The 16613-nt window shown below is 39.0% G+C and overlaps 1 protein-coding gene across 2 annotated transcripts in view; it reads left to right on the plus strand.

The window, feature by feature from the left end:
- Positions 1-7457: 7457 nt before the first annotated feature.
- Positions 7458-16613, plus strand: part of TBC1D5 (TBC1 domain family member 5) — a 321760-nt gene continuing 312604 nt past the window's right edge. For both annotated transcript variants that reach the window (XM_082307468.1, XM_082307469.1), the window contains exon 1: positions 7458-7604. The gene's annotated coding sequence lies outside the window, so the exon portion shown is untranslated. The remainder of the gene's footprint in view (positions 7605-16613) is intronic.

A 16613-nucleotide genomic window follows, 5' to 3' on the forward strand; every position in this document is an offset into this window, starting at 1 on the left:
CCCACGCTTCACTCTATGACTGACAAACATTTTTTAGGGCTAATCTGAATATTCGTTGACACATTTAAAGCATTTGTGAAATCCTTGAATGAAAGTCGTGGCAATAAAAAGTAATATTATTTTGAAAACACCTTAGAGAGGGAGTTCCTTCTTTTTCTAGGACACCCCTCTGGTGAAGAGGCATGCTGCTACATCAGATCACCAGAGAAGAAAAGATTGTGCTCGAGCACAGAGGATCCTGTGTACATTTTGCAGAGCCAGAGGGCAATTACTGTACTGTTGTCTGGCCCACACAAACACCGTATCAGGAAAAAAGAAAATTTAAAACACATTTTTAATGCTGCAAGATGGAAAAACAGTGCCATAAACAACTGTCACTATTCAGTGTATGATATTTCACTCATTTCAAATTGTCAGGGTCCCTTTTAAGACCCATAAAAATCTTAACAGTTGTGCTGCTGTAGGGCTTACACTTAATTGTTGTAAAAAACAAGTGGGAGTCAGTGTAATGAAAGAGGTGCTTGTGCCGTCAAATTCCTTTAGGCACTAAATTAGAGTTCTCCAAAATAGGGCATGGATCAGAACTACCGTTTTCTGCTTACCAGGGGAACAGTCACTCTCAGCACAAACGAAAGCCAGTGCGTGCTTTTTCACCTGTACATGGGGACATTCTTTTATTGAATAAAATTTTGGAACTATAAAAATCAAAGTGAAAATGAACTCTCTCTTTTCCTTTCTTTTCTGTACCCTTACTCCTAACTTCCACCTAGACTCTACCTGCACACTCGCAACAGTACATGGCCAGTTATTCTGATCAATGTAAGCTGAAAGAATCTTCTGCATCAAGAACTGAACAGCTGGGAACATTCTTAATTATGTTCTAGGCTAGTGAAAGGACAGTATAAAATAATTATTGGCAGAGTACATTAGTGTTTAAGAACCACAACTTTAAGATTTGGGGTTATTTTTAGAAGAAATAGCATAAAGTTATATGTGGAAAGGAACTGAGAAAAAAAAGCTAACTACAGAGGAAGAAAAATTACTGAAGCATCACAAGATGAAAAAAGCTGTCAGAGGTAAAGTTACTCAAACTTCCAATTTGCTACTCTTCTGTTCTCAGTTTTGAAGAATGGGCAGGCACTCTACCCTGACTCTCTCCCACCCATTCTGCCTTCAGTGCGGTTGCCTGCCTTCCCCATCTTCTTGCTTCTTTCTTCACTTCACTAGCTTTAGTCCCTTCCCTTCACCACGTGTCAGCAGCAGGAGGGAAGACCTGTCACGCCGCAGAGGAAGGCCGTGCTCAGAGAGGGCCGCGCCGCGCCGCGGGGAGCAGGGGCAGCAGGGGAAGCCTACCAGAACTGCATCATCCCTGCCACTTTCAAACTGCTTCGCAATATTTTGAAATAAATGGGCACGGCAGAGGATTCTTAAAAACTGCCCTTTCAGTGAGGATCACTGGTTACCAAGCACTAAGCACATATTACTATTAGGGGTAAAGGCTCTTTTAATCATGGTCACTTTTTTTATTTTATGGAAGCATGCCTATGACATTAGCTTCATGCACGTACATCCAGCCACGGCTAGAAAGCAGTCAGGATGCAGGCACTTTCAGCAGTGTAACTAAAGACAGTATTAGTCTTGTAGCAAGTTTCAAGTTTGAAATATCAAAACTGAAGTACACAGCTTAAATACAAAAAGACTAACCTTTTTCAACAATATTTTTATTTAAAGAATTGTCACTTTCAGCAGAGGAACAGATTTTGCTTAAACTAAAAAAAAAAAAAATCAAACAAAATTTTTCCCAAACTTATCATTTCTAAGTAAAGATAGGACCATCTGCCCACTTACACCAGCTGGGTGTCTGGCCATGAATGTCTGATATTTCATGCCAAATTGAGTAGTTATCAATGGTTTATTATTTATTTATTTACTTACGTACTTAAAAAAAAAAAAATCAATCCGCAATTGGTTAATTGCTATAGCTTGCAATCCCATGTTTGTCCCTCATTACATTTTTAACGCACCTGAAGAGCCTGGCTGCTGTGCTGGCCCCAATTCGAAGCCTAATGAAGTCCCACCACTTCCAGGGGAACTTTAAGCAAATGCTACCCTGGGAATCAGACTGTAGTTTTCAAAAGAACACAAATGTTCATTTATCAAAATAATAATATCAACTGCTATTTGAGTGCTTTATTTATATATGATATTTAAGTGGCTAACGAGAAGTAATAGCTTATTATTAAATACAAATGGTTTCTTATTTACATAAATAAGGCTTATCTTGCTTCTCTTGCCAGTTTTGGCTTCCTTGCTAGCCATCACAGACTGCATTGGCAACCACAGTACCTCCACTGGTCTCGCCAGCTTAAGCAGAAATAAATCTGATCTTTATTTTTAAATTGCAGTTTAATATTGCCGAAGCATACAAGATTGATTTGAAAATTTGTTTTTTTATTCTGATTTTTTCTCGGACCAGCCTTTCCTACACAGCTTGGAGTTTCATGGCTTAGTTCCATTGTCATGTTCACTGACTGCAATTTGATCTCATTGCTGCTGTTCCTCAGCACATTGGTGGTACACAGTCGCTGGAATTGTAAAAATTAAAGATTTCATCCCTTGCCAATGCAGAATTGCTATTTATTTGGTTTGGGGTCTATTTTAATTTTGACTCATTTGGGGACTTTATTCAATACACTAAGGGTTTGCTTAAACAGGGACACTCAGGAAAGTTAATCCAAAGTAATTAAAACAGTGAATTTAAAGTGGATTAGTTAAACCACATTAAACCCCAGTCCACATTGGGGTTTAATGTGGTTTAACTAATCCACTTTAAATTCATACCTTTAGTTAATTTGGATTAATTTTCCTGAGTGTCTCTGTTTAGACAAGCCCTAAAGCCCCAATCCTGTAAACAATTTATGCACACGAATATTTGTATGTGATGCACTTAATTAGCCTTGATTCGGGAAAGCACTTAAGCTCTGCTGAAATCAATGGAACTTAAGTGTCAATGGATGGTTTTACCTGAATTGGGAGCAAAGGCACCACATGCAAAAATGTTGCCTTGGACACTCATACTCACAGGAATCACTGGGTATTTTTGGATCCTCTTAGCAGGAACTTTTTCTGATATCTAGTTTATTTTCTTTTTGCCTTTCTGCACTAACACCCCTTTGTCAAACTCATGTGACGAATTTCATCATTTTGAACTGTCAGGATGTCAAGCTATGTATTTTACTAAAAAAGCATGAGGTGTTCGGTTTTCTACCAGAAGAAGACACTATATTTTTGGTTAGGTATTTGGGAAGTGTAAATAATAACAAGAGAGAATTACACTGAATCCTATCACTTGACATACAGGTTCACTGAGAACTAACCTAAACTCCGCTAAACCCAATAATTTTAAAAGTATTTAAGACCCATTTCAGTTAAAGTGTGAATGTCTATGGCCAAGCCATATTGTAACTCAGAAACAAGTATTTATTTTTTACTTTTTTTCCACAAGAAGGCTTAGATGGAGACTGAAAAGGACAGAACAAAACTTCTAATTATTTTTTTTTCCTTATGATTGGTAAATATTTTAAAATATGTACAAAAGCAGACCTTGAGAGTGAGTAAGAGAATATTTACAACGGAAACTGCAAGCTGACCATGGTGTCAAACAGACTCTAGTGGAAGAAAATTCCTCAAGTTTAAAATCAATATAAATTTGTTCTTAATGGGTGTGTATAGACTACATCTCATTATAGGGTCTAGAAACGCTAAAAGTACTCTACAAGTACTTCTTAGTTTCTCTATGGGAATACAGTTGCTACAGACGTGGAGCTTCTTTTGACTGATGGGATAAGCTGCAGTCATTAGAACTTTCCTGAGATTTTTTTCAGATTCCCGAGATTGCAAAACTTTCTGGATTACAGATCAGGTATGAAATCCAAACAAGATACTATTGCAATTTAAAATACAACTAATGTGTGTATATATATTTACGTAAATGTATTTGTATATGCACACAATCATATATGTATGTGCATTCAATAAAATACATGTATTTACTTACTATAAATAAATATTAAAAATCTGTGGAAATTTTATGTTCTGTTTGCATGCATAAGTTAAATAAGCCAAAAAGTCATGATTTTTTACTCTATATTTTATTAAACTGGCAAATCTATACTCTACTCTTTGAAAACAGGTGAAATCGAGCTAACTTGTTCATATGCATGTAATAATAGTTTTACTCTACAGTTGATAACCAAACTGGACATCCCCCCCCTCCAACGACTGGAAACTAGAATGCATTTCTAGATACTTAACCAGGTGAGACCTGGAAGGAATGAATACAGAAAGTCAGTATTCTCTACTTTTCTTACTCTTATATCGGCTTCTACATCACAGGTGTACAAGCAACGTATGCATTTTCTGCTACAGATACCACTTACATTTGAGATGTTAAGAACTTGTATAAAACTTAGCTAGATTACAGACTAAACTATTTAAATGAGCAATGTAACTAATAGTATAACTAAATATAAAGCAAGATTTTTCATTTCAATGCGCAGCCAAGTAAAATTTTAAAAATATTTCTAACCCTAAGAATATTTCAGTCAACACCTAATATAAGAAATCAGGAATATGTAATTAGAAACATTATTTTCTTCACCTATACAAAGCTTACACACCTTTACTTGTCACTCTGCAGTAGGACATATTTTGAACATAAACTGAGAAGGTCTAAGCAGTTTGTTCTTAATGCCCTATAATCTTGTAAATACAGAAAACAGTAATATTTGGAATCTATTTTTCCATTTATTGTTGTGTAAGTAAAAGAGATTCATCCCCTTACAATGTTTTGATTTTGGGGTGGAACCTCCATTCATGCTTAAATTGGCATTTTAAGTGTTACGATGAGCCTAGCAATTGATTGCCAATGAAACAAGAATAAACTACTTTTGGCAGATTCTGCTGTTGTTTTTCCTGCTGGCTTTTGTTCTAGCTTGTATTTTCCATGAGAAAATTTTCACATTGAGAATACTGAGAAGGCCAGATCTTTTAAGACACCCCTTAAGTGCACACACAGTCAGCTATCCTATGCTCATATAATTACTCCAGTAGTTATTTAGACAACTCACAATTGCCTGATTTGAGTACACAGTGGGAGTATGAGCCAAAGGCAGGTGCATGCTTGTTGTTTTTTTTTTTTTTTTTAACAGTGGCACAAATCTACAGGTTTATAGAAAAAAGATTTTGATACTTTCCATAAAATTTGTAGTTAATGAATCCTGACTATATACCTATATCTTCAACAAAAAATGTGCTGTAAATCTTTATATTGCCATTTCATCTCTCAAGCACATACTACTTTTGCAAGTGTTCTTATTTAAAATGCACCGTATTCCGAAAGCAGCAAATATGCATTTCCATGTATTTATAGTGGACAGGTCACTGTGATATACGCAGACTGACTGTAGATGGCTGTATGATTTCTAAATGAAATGCTGTGCCCTGTACTGAACAAAATTATCATTTCATCACTGAGCTGTTAGAAGTATTCAAAACATGATATTACTAGACAAGAATTACATGCTTGACTGCTTGGCTTTTATAATATCAAGACCTGCTCTAACACAAAATAAATGTAAGGAGAGACAAACAGAAAATCATGATTTCAAACAGAAAATGAAATGATCTGTCTGAAATTAATGGATATATGGACATGCAAGGAAATTCTCATGCCTCCCTTTTTTTTTGCCCTGTCTTTTTTTCTTTTAAATCTACTAAGATTTAACTTTAAAAGGCTCTTTCTACCTTAAACGTTCTGTTGTTGCAAGAAATTTAAATGCATTGCTGTAAAACACTATCATCAGCAGGCCTGAACTTACTCTGGTCTTTTCTTAATCAAACACCTGGGAATCAAAAACATCTGTAGACTGGCATGGAGTTAAGACTTCCTCTCTAAGCATCTTTGGCAAAACCACGTAGATGGGCCGATTACCTTGCCCTGAAATGGCCCACAAAGCAAAAAAGTTCCTCTCTGGGAATCAGGGGAATTATATGAAATGTCTTCAGAGATTAGATACAATACATTCATCATGTAATTGTTGTTAAACTTACTAAGTTTTATTCCTGTTTCACATTTCTAGGTATATCTCAGACTGATCACCTTTCTTTCTATGTTGCCCTGAAACATGATCTGATAGTCAAATGGTACCAGTTTTATGCTCATTTTTCTAAGATTTGGGTTCAGATAATAATTCTGCTTCAGCCAGTACGGATGACGGAGTACGTCTCTAGTTTGGCCTTTCTGTCTTGTACTGGAGTCCTCAAAGAAAAGCGCGGATACCTAGCGCCCTATCAGGCATAATTAGAAATTATAGAATTGTCACAAAGAGCAACCTAGTACATATAGTGCTTCGTCTTCAAACAATTGCATAAATATATACATTGCAGTTTTTCCAGAAGTACAATGAACTCTCTAATACTAGGTGGTCCTCTACCATAGCTGACATTCATTCAGGATTTTTAATGAAGGGCCAATGCCAAGCAAACGGCAGATTTACTGGATTTGCCAAAACTTAAGAAAGCGAATCTTTTTGATTATGCCGATCTCGAACGCATGCCAGTGACTGAAGTCTGCCTTGCAAATTCGTGTTTTGTCTCAGGTGAGCTTCTACCAGTTTGTAGAAAAACGCGCTTAGAGGGCTCCTTCCTCCTAGGCCGCCAGAAGACAAGCGCTGCCGGGACGCGCTGCCGGGACGTGCCCCCGGCCCTCCCAGGGCTCCAGCCCGGGCCCAGCAAACACAGCCTGGCACGCTTCATTTTCACACCACCACCTCCTATTTCCTCCTTCCACGAAGAAGTTTCCCAACCGGTCTGAACCCGGCCAGTCGCTTCCAGGGAGCAACATACTGGATTCACGTTAAATTGCCTCATTCTAAGCTGCTTCCCCCCTCACCCCGGCCTTGCGTGACTGGTAACTACACTCTGCGTACGCTTTATGTAAATAAAAGCGCCCCGGGCTTCCTCAGAGCGAGAAAGGCCCCGAACAAACGGAAAACCTCCTGATTTCAAAAAATCCCAGCGCCCTTTTGCTGTTGCCCGCCGGGGCTCGCGAGGAGCAGGCGGCAGCCGAGCTGCGCCACAGCCCGCGACGAGGGAAGCTCCGTCCCCGCCCTTCCCTTCCCCGTCCCTCGCTGGCCCGAGCGGGCCGCGACGGCCCGACTCCCCGGGCTCCCCCAGCCCCACGCCCGCCCAGCGGCGGCGGCGGCGGGGCCAGGAAGCAGGCGCGGGGCCGCGGACCCCGTGAGCGGCCGCGGCCTCAGGGCCCGGCCGGCGCCTGCGCGGAGGGAGCCGGGGGGGGGGGGGGGGCGGTGCCATCGCGCGTCCCCGCGTGCGGGCGGGGAGCCCTTCCCCTTCCCTTCCCTTTCCTTCCCCGGGCCTCCCCCACCGCCTCCCCCTGCCCCGCGTCCCTCGCAGGGCGCCGGGCCGGCGCGGGGGTCTGTGTGCCGCGCAGGGAGGGAGGGAGGGAGGGAGGGAGGCGGGGAGAGAGAGAGAGAGAGAGAGGCTGAGCCAGATCTTCATGCCACTGCAGGCAGCAGCAGCAGCAGGTAAAACCAGCCCCAGAGCATCTGCTCCCCTTAACCCGCTTGCCCCCCTCCCCGCCGGCCGCCCTGCAGTCAAAGTGCGCCGCCCCTCCGCCCCGGCCCCCGCCGAGGCCTTTCCTCGGCGGCGGCGCCTGGTCCCGCCGCCCCCGGCCGTCAGTGGGCAGCAGCGGGGCCGGCAGGGGCGGTGAGGCCTGCGCGCACCGGGCCGCCGCCGCCGCCGCTCCTCGGCCTCCTCACGCTCCTTCCCGCGGGGCTGCCCGCCGGAGCGGGCGGCGGCCCGGTGCTCGGCCCGGGGCGTGCTGAGGGCAGGTGCTCCCCGGCAGGGATCTCTGCAGCCAGAGCCTCGTTTCTGGGAGGTGAAAGCAGGGAGGGAGGAGGAGGAGGCAGATTTGTCACAAGGCTTCCCCCTCTGGATATTTTTTTTATTGTTGGTGGTGGTGATTCTGGTGGCTGAAGAGGGTTTATAGAAGCAGCTTGATTTCTCTCCACTTTTCCTGCCCCAGAGCCTCTCTTCCTCCCCGTTCCCACGTATCTGACTCAGTCTGTGCTAGCTGTCCAGTTTGTTGCCATCAGTGGTAGGTGTTTAACTGTCACACTTGTTTTTCTTTAGGATACAGTAGCTCAAGTGGTGTACAAGTCTGGATTTCAGTGCAAGGGCTGCAATTAGCATATTGTAGCTGTTTCAGAGTTTTATACTCTTAGATTGCTGTACCGTACCCATCAGTAGTTTAAGTCAGCTACATATCCCATGGTATTACGCATCCTGGAGGCTTTATGGTCTGCTTTTAAGAAATAGTTGTTCCATCATATTGGCATAATGTTGCTTTAGTGGTATATACGCGTGAAAGTGGTATATACGTGAAAGAATCATGTTCCAAAATGTACTGGGATGGGACTCTGAAGACAAGAATACTCTTCTAAAGTTTTGCCACTCAGCTCCACAGCATCCACGCACCGCTTTACTCTTAGTAATCCTGCTTACCTTCCCTTACAAAGCACCATGAAACTTGGTTAAAAAGCACCACATAAGAGTAGTATTTCTTTTCAGACCAATGAAACTTCATTAAAGTTGTTGTTTGTCAGTTCTGTTACTTGCCACACACTAATTCAGCTATTTACTGATAATACCTCCTCCGTGAAAACTAAAGCTTCCAAAATGTATTCCAAATAAATGTGGGCTGACTGTTGGTATTGAAAATATTTTTAAGAATTTGAGGGTCATGCAACATTCAGTTAAATTAATCCTAGATCCCACCTCTCTCTGAATCATCATCCACTTTTACATTTGCAGGTCGCAGGTTGAAACACCATAAGATCTAAAACTGGGCGATAAGAAAAATACATTGTTTGTGGATGATAATGGTTTATATTTTTGAAACCTGTCCTTTTTTTTGTGAATGTAATAATTGTCCGAGTTAACGCAATTGTGAATTACCAGTTGTCAAACAACTTTTTTACTGACACACGTGGCCCATGTAGGGCCTAAATGCTGTTATCCTCAAAGTCATATGTGTATTTATATAATAGTAGGGATTACTGGAGTTGTTACAATTGAGGTTGTGTTGTAATACATTCAGACAATCGGGTAAACACAGAATTAGACACAGCCTTTGAACTTTTTGTATATTTTCTTACTTGAAATTGGTAACTCTACTGCTGAGCCAACAACAGGAGCTTACCCTTGCATGAACTGTCAACCTACATAATGAACTTCAGTTCGTAACAAAGGATGAGAGTATGAGCAATTACTACTTTTATGTATAAGTGCATGCTGGGAAGAAGGTGCATTTTTTTCCCCTCTAGATTTTATGATGGCTTCATGATTTAGATACTATGGGTATGGTAAACTCCTATGATAACTGAACACTTCAAAAAATATTAATGGCATCCTTTTGTTAGTGAGACGAAGACAAGAGTCTGTTCTCCAGCTCTGTGAATGGGAAGGCAACTAAATAAGGCTTGTACTGGTAGTGTTGTTTAATGATTAGTTAAACTGATGAGATTCCTGTATGTTTCACTTCATTTCACCTTCTCAGAAATCTGAGGAAAGCCACAGATTTGATTTTTTATAAATAGTTTTCAGTTTCTGCTGCAATATTAGCAAAGCTCACTTGTCACACAGAAATGGTTCAGAGCTTTTCTTAAAATTCTATGCCACCTGCAAGAGTGGCACTTACCTTTGAGAAATGTAAGTGAAAACATTCCTCTCACGTTTTTCCTTTGCATTACAGTGTTGGCTTTACTCAAACATTGTTTTGTTCTCTTTTGTTCGCATTTGAATAGTACTTGCATCTTTTGGACTTTGGTACCTCGTATTAATGTGCAAGAAAAATGTGATTTGGTGGAAATGTGTTATACATTCTCTGCCTGCCTATGATTTACGCTAATGTAGAGATCATCTTTGCTGTCTCCAGGTTATTGTTGCTATTATAACTTCATTTTTCACTGGGGAAGGGCTGTGCAAAGAACTGTTTTACACTTTGCCCTGAAAGGAATTCTGTTGATGAAGTCTTAGAAAGTTTACTTTCTGCTCCGTCCTTAGGAGTTTTATCTTAAACTGTTAGGTATGCTGCTGTAATTGACAACAGCTGTTGCAGAGAATTGTGGAGGATAGACAGTTTCTAAGATAATCAGTTCCTAGTCCATTTGAGGCTTCGTTGATTAGCACGTGTAAGAGCATTTTGGATCAGGAGCCAGTGATGTCTGCAGAGTGCAGATGTGGTATGTTATCTAAACTGTTTGACTTAGACTCTACATTGCTTTTTAGTAAATAAGCTATAGGTTTTGTGTGAGTTTTCTTCTAGCCCAGTGAAGTGCCCAAAGCGATTCAGTCTGTAGCGTATAAAAACCCAGATCTTTGGCTGAGTTGTGTTCTCAGAGGAAGAGGGCTGTTAAATGTGATAGAAGGAGTTGCTTGCTTGTGTTTGGTTGTTATGTTAGTGAGGCTTAAACTCTCTATTTTTGACCTCCAAAAGAAGGGGCATAGCTGTTACCATTTCCAGTTTTTAGGAAGATTGCCACTGTAGTCTGTGTTTTACTTAATGTTTTTATTAGTTATCCTAATGTCTTTTTTTTTTTTTTTTTCTGATATCACAGCTCCTGTGATCAAATACTTTTAAAAAAAGGACTTGAAAATGATGCAGACTTTGAGGTCCCTGTCGTACTGGATAATATTATAATCTGATAATTCATATTTTTTTTATTGATGCTGAGCAGAAAAAAAACATGATTACTCTGAATCTTATGGGAATCTGTGTGTGATAGTCTTTGAGGAGAAGTGGTTGACTATATTTATACTCTGAGAGTTGGGGTAAGAAGCAAGAGCCAAGCTGGAGCAGTTAGTCAAACTGCATCCAGACCTTGGAGATGAACATTCAACATTTAGCATATTTTGGATAAAGGTTGATGAATTACCAAACAGAATGGAAATGCATATTTTGCCTCTGTTAATGGTTAGATGTAGATTTCCCAAAAGCACTGAGTCATAACATGACCTGAAGTCTGGTTGGAAAATGGTAGGAAGAATCACGTGTCACTGATGTTGAGCTATATGCAGCAGAAAAGAGACAGTATCATGGTATCCTGTGTTCTATTTAAAAAAACTCAACATTTTCCTTCTGTACTGTTTAAGTTGAGGGGCTTTTTGTTCTCTTAATAGGCTGGCAAATTGTTATTGTAGGTTTATTAAAGAACATTATTGCCACACTACTGATTAATCTAGTTGTGTGTGTGTGAAAAGTTCATGTGCTTGCTTAAGTTGACTTGCATTTAATACTGCTTCACGTAATGCTGCATTAGAGTGGGGATCAATTCTGTCTTAATACATGAACGTTTCACCTTAAATGTATTACATCAGTTTTTGTCTCAATGTTTTTTTTTTTCTGAACTTCTAGTTGGCTAAGTTGGTTTTTTTTTTGTTTTGTTTTGTTTTTTTTCTTAAAGTGTATCAGGATACTGAGAATCTACCATTTACTTCTCTGGATTACTTGTTTCAGTGATTCATCTTTTCCACTATTTAAAAATAAGGCATGCAATTATTGTTTGAATACATTTGAATGCATCTGTCTTTCACTGATTCTTGTTATCTCGTCTGAATTCTCTATCATATCAGACTGCCTTAAAACTTGATTTGTCCCTTTGACACTGAGTTTTCACTCCTCAGCATGGTGGCAGTCCCTAGCATTTAAAGACATACACAGATTTTAAAATACTTAGTTTTAAAAGAGCATCAACAGATCATAGATTTGCTGGGCTGACTACGGTAGGACTGTTGGATAAGTTTAACAAGTATGCTGATTTAAAATGTTTGTCTCACAATGTTTTTTAACATCTGATCTGGAACATCTGTTTAACAAATGAGTTGGAAAGAAAATCAATATAATGTGATACAATTATACCATTTTGAATCTTTCCAACTATAGAATGAAAGTATTTATTGACTATTTTTGATCTTTCCTTATGATTTTTAACACTTGTGCCACCTCTGTCCAGTCATGGGCCTCTGCTTTTGTTGAGGTGGTGTTTGTTACTAACACTCTTGGCTGTGTCATACATGGATGTTTTATGTCTATCAGTTTCTACACTCCGTAACTCTAATTTATGTTGATGGTGATCCAGCCTCCCCTTTTCTACATTGTTGATCCTGCCTTTTTTTTTTTTTTTTCCTTACAGTTGCTTCTTTTCTTCAAAAACATCAGGTTTTAAACAACTAGGATGAACTGTAGCCAAAGTTGTCCCCTTTGTTAGCTGCAGAATTGCCTGACCATAGATAAAAGCCCTAAGGAAGTTTCCATTTTCATGTTTTTCTGTCTAAGATTTTTCTTCCCAATCAGTTCTGTTTATAACTATTTTCAGCTTCAGAAATTTTGAAACCTCAGGAATATGAGTGTGTATGTGCATCATATGTTTACACTGATGTCAGTAGTCTCTATCTGGCTATGTAATCTGATCATGATCGGTAATTCTTAGACTATCCCCAATTTCTAGTCCAGTGACTTACTCATTTTAGCTGTTATAATGGGATATATGATAATTTCTCTGTGTTGGTTATGGTGAGTGCTGTTAGAGAACTGTTGCTAATAATTTTTAAAAACTGAGGTTTTTACTGTTGGCTGCTTAAGATCCTGAGATATTAGGGTTCATTATTAAAAAGACTTCAGTTTGACATTTTTCTTTCAGCACATTAAAAATACAGGCTTGCAAAAAAAAATCTTCCTGTTCTCTAGTTTGAGCTGATGGTCTGTAACAGACCTCTACTGGCATCACCTTCTGAGGGAGCTGTCTTGTTTAACCCTTAGACCTACATATAGTCAGTATATCCTTTGGTTCTGAATGATCAGGTAATGAATGTCTGAACAAAGTTTCTTGAAACCTGGATTGTGTCTGCTTGATAGTAAGTGGTATTTTTGTGTAATCTCTAGCTTTTACACAAATGGACTTTTGACTTTTTCCTGTTCGGAAGAAGTATAACTCTGTGATGTGTATTGAGAATAGACTTGAATTTTGAGAAGGTGTGAAACTTGTTGAACGTTTTAGAGAATCTTTCTAGGATTGTAGAAGTGCATTTTTAGCATTTAGACTTCACTCTGATGTTAGCGTAAGAATTGTACCTGGCATCAGATGAATTGTCATCCAGGATGTTGTTTTGTCACTTACAGTGACCAACAGCAGGTGTTTTAAAGGAAGTTACAAAAAAAATTCCAAATTGTGGAATAATCGCCATACTGTGGAACTCCTCAAATTCTTGTCAGTTTATAAGGGTTCGCGGTGCTGATCCTGAGTGTTCTTCCCCATAGTATTTTTCTTGTTGATACGTAATTTTATATAGGTGGGCATTTTCGTTATCCATGGAGATATGTAATCTTTTCACAAATTTTACAGTGTTGTATTTATAATCTACATTCCCACTGTCATGCTCAGCACTCTTTTCTGAATTGTTAAGAGCAGCTTAAAGCTCAGTAGTTACTTGAGCAGCGCTGATGAGTATTTCTTACCTACCGCGCTTTAGAAGCGTCCACAACAAATTAGATTTGCCAACATGCCTCCCATTTGCTTATATTTTCTTTAATGTCATTAATCTCACATAGTATTGAGGAATATGATTGTATTCTGGGTCCTGAAATTCTCCATTAGCACTGATGGATGTGACCAGTGGCTCCTGCCTCCTGTATGATGTGGGTATACACACTCTTTCCTCCAATCTTTTTTTTTTTCCTCCTGCTATTGTTCACAGCAAGGCAACATCTATTTCTGAATGAAGATCTGCCTATATCTTACTGATTGAAGCCTGACATGTTGCACAGTTAAAAACTGTTGATGTATTTTCTGATCTTCCCCAACAGATGCTCTTAGAAAATTAGGATTATTTTCTTAAACTGTGATTAGTTTTTCTATCATCTCTGCTTTAAAAGGGTTTGTCAGTGTTCCCACTGACCTTTCAGATGTAAAGTTTGACCTCTTTTAAAAATAGAGACTTTTAAGCCTGTAATGGTATGTTTCATGTTTATTTCGTAATCATTCTCATATCAGCATGCTTGCTGCACTGTAAATCTGAATAAGAGGATCCAGTGTCAGGGTGATTTTTTTGTACCTTCTTGACTAAACTTTATCTAGACTATTCATGATTAATATTTAGTAGTTTTGTAGAGCCTTTCATTTATAAATGACAATAGCATTAATCATTTTCAGTGAGAGAGAAGTGACTTATTCAAGGCTGAACAACAACTTAAAGGGGAAGCTCCAGTTAGAACCCAGATTTTATAGTATCCCATCACAGCTAATACAGGAGCGCACTGTGAAATATTTAATAAATCACACAATTTAAATGAGTTTGTTAAATGGGATAAATGAAAAGTAATATAAACCTGTTAAATAGTAGACTATGCAAAAGAAATTTGAGAAGTAGAGTGAAAAAGTAGATATAAGGAGAATAATACTAATGCTTATGGGACAAATACAAGTAAACATCTAGTATACTTCTCTTAATGTAAATCTGCTATTTGATCATTTGATAATTGTGCTGGGGAGGATAATGGGGTTATTAATTTCTTTAGTGAGAAGAGTGGCTCTCAGCTGATACTCATTTTGCATGTCCTGCTTCCTATAAAACTTATCTGTACTTTCAGAGCAGTGGCTTGAACACCTGAAGCATATACAGCTTGTTATGTCTATTGCAAACACACATTTAAAAAAAAATGTGGGAGCCTTGCTTGTCTTTCAGTTATTCATGAGTCAATAGCATAGTGGTTCCTCCTTTAGGCCTGACACATTTTTAATTTACATCATTTATATGTATGCCTATGGTGCTAATAAATGTGCACAGTTTGGGGAAAAGTTAGTAAGTTCAAATACATAACTGGGCAATTCTTTTATATACATGTGTGTATATTTTTGTAGACTGAAAACTAAACCTGGTGCTGCTTGTGACAATACCTTTTAAAGTTTGTTATACCCCATAGTCTTTATGTACAGCGCATTAAGTAGTTGAGGCTAACAGGCCAAAGATTTCACCTCCTTTGGTTTTCATTGTAGATTCACATTTATACATAAAGCTTATACTGGTTGTGCCCTGCCAGTTTTACCGCTTCATGAAAATATGTAGCAGACAATATTGAAAAGATTCTTTTCTTTTGAAGTATGCAGAAATCTGGACTCCTGTAAATTTAGTTTTTGTGGCCAGATGAGAGAACAGTGGATGAGTGCAACAAGCAGGAAGTTTCTGACTTCCTGTAATCAGAGGAAGCTCATGTCCTGATCAGTGGAAAGGTTTCTTCTGAACACCTCAGTGGTGTATGTTCATTGTGCACAAAAAACATTTAAAGCGTTCAATCAAAAGTCAGTGTCTTGAAAACAAACAAACAAAAGGAATAAAAAACCTAGTATTTTAGATTGATGGAGTGTGTGCATTACAGTTAGGACTTGTTGAATTTTTTTTTGAAATGTGCTTTTCAAAGAAGGCAGCCAGTTAGAAGAAATGAGAACGTTTTATGAATGAGGGTAAATGTCACCTTTTTATTTGTGAATTTACTTCACAATTTTCTAGGCAAGTACTTACGTCAGCGTGAAATGCCCTTTGAAATTTTATGTTGGTACTTTGTGTATTACCTTAAATAAGTTCATTTTGGGCAGTTCTCCTTTCAAATTAAAAATTTGTTCCTATATAGCATTTCTGAAAAATACTGTAAGGCAATATAAGTATTTTACACTTGGAACTTTAGTGTTCCTTTTTCACAAGGTTCCCTTCTGCAGTCAGGGTGGGCTTCACCTAGTGGAAAGCTACTTTGATTTTTGGATTTGTGCAATAGTCCCAACTCTTTTATTTTACTGTCCGTGAGTCTTGATTTGAAGATTGCTTGATTCACGTGCAAGATGACAGTGGAGGCTCGACTGCAAGTCAGGGAATTGGAAAGAGGTTTAAGGGACAGATGGAATGAGATATGTATAGGGCAGGATGTACTTTCTCCGTTTCCAGCTGATTATTAGCTGCTTGTGACCTGTTTCATTTTACAAATTTTTCAGAACTATATTTGGACCCAAGCAGTTCGCTGGTTGCTTTTGTTTCCCACCTTTGATCAGTGAAGTTGTTTGTTGATTTGACACATCTTCAAGATAAAATGTCAAACTTCAGTTTGCAGAGATGGAAAAGCTGCCTAGTCTATTATCTCTTATGACTTTTGCCTTGAGCCTTAAGTATGTTCTTAGGGTGAAGTGAGAGGAATTCTGTACCTGAGAAGAAATTAAAACATATATTGGACAGATACAAGTTTAATATTAATTTTTAATAACCATATCTGATGATGATGTCAGACATATACTTGGTGCAGTCATGCTGCCTTTACCCACAAATGCAGAATCCATTTATTGCAAGGTTCAGTCCTTATGAAACTGAGTGGGTAGGAGCAAAGGACATTAGCAGCTGCTATCACTGGACATACCTTCACTTTGACATTGTGCACTATTGGATTGAGGTACACGTACAGAATGAACAAGTGGCACTATCAGCTCTTGCAAATG

The sequence above is a fragment of the Platalea leucorodia genome, assembly GCF_965183815.1.
Source record: "Platalea leucorodia genome assembly, chromosome: 1".
Lineage (NCBI taxonomy): Eukaryota > Metazoa > Chordata > Aves > Pelecaniformes > Threskiornithidae > Platalea > Platalea leucorodia.